Source organism: Arachis duranensis, chromosome 9 (genome assembly GCF_000817695.3).
Source record: "Arachis duranensis cultivar V14167 chromosome 9, aradu.V14167.gnm2.J7QH, whole genome shotgun sequence".
NCBI lineage: Eukaryota > Viridiplantae > Streptophyta > Magnoliopsida > Fabales > Fabaceae > Arachis > Arachis duranensis.
Genome location: NC_029780.3, coordinates 105,901,772 through 105,902,649, shown reverse-complemented (window position 1 = coordinate 105,902,649; position 878 = coordinate 105,901,772). Strand labels below are relative to the sequence as shown.

General features: G+C 31.3%; 1 long non-coding RNA gene across 2 annotated transcripts in view; it reads left to right on the top strand.

The window, feature by feature from the left end:
• The first annotated feature begins 707 nt into the window (after positions 1-707).
• Positions 708-878, top strand: part of LOC107466675 (uncharacterized) — a 4,470-nt gene continuing 4,299 nt past the window's right edge. The window contains exon 1 of one of the 2 annotated variants that reach the window (XR_008002509.1): positions 708-829. This is a non-coding gene — a long non-coding RNA (uncharacterized LOC107466675). The remainder of the gene's footprint in view (positions 830-878) is intronic. The other variant, XR_002367638.2, reaches the window with a different exon arrangement.

Genomic DNA, 878 nt, shown 5'->3' with positions numbered 1-878 from the left:
ACAGAAAAAAATCGCAAAACACTTTACTTTTGGTTATCTTGGTTGTCAATATTTTTTATTTTCAGTTTTTTTTAGTTCAATTGATCGGTTTTGAACACCCGTATATAGCAGTATGTAAGGCTGCATTTGTTTATAGGGAGCACACAGAGACACAAAATCGTATTTGACAGATGAGACATGGAGAGAGATATTGTGTCCAAAGACACTAAATTAGTGCATTTTGTGTCTATTCTGACAGGAGAGACACAGAGACACTAACAAAAAACACAACTTAGTTTTGAGTAATTACCCAAATCAGTCCCCAATGATTTTAAAATCAGACATTCTAGTCCCCAAGAAAAATTAATACACAAATCAATCCCCAAGGTCTTACTTCGTCGGACAAATCAGTCCCTAGTTCATTTTTCGGCAGAGTAATTACCCAGATCAGTGCCCAAAGATTTTAAAAACAGACATTTTAGTCCCCAAGAAAAACTAATGTACAAATCAATCCCCAACGTTTCTCTGTTGGACATAATAGTCCTCCATCCAAAAATAAAACAAAATAAAATTATTATTATTATTATTATTATTATTATTATTAATTGCACAATAATATTGTACTATATTTTTTGTATTTTTTAAACAAAAATAATGATAAATTTATTCATTAAATTCTTTTATATATATATATATATATCACTCAATAATAATAATAATAAAATTACTTGAAAAGAGTCATTCTCGCAGCAATCCGAAAACCACCGTCTAGCTTGTGATTGGATGATTGGGGTTAATAATTCCCTGATGTCGAGGAAAAGATGCAGCAATTTTCCCCCCAAATTCTAAGGTACCTTCTCTCTCCTTCACCCACAGAAATCAGAATCATAATCTTCTTT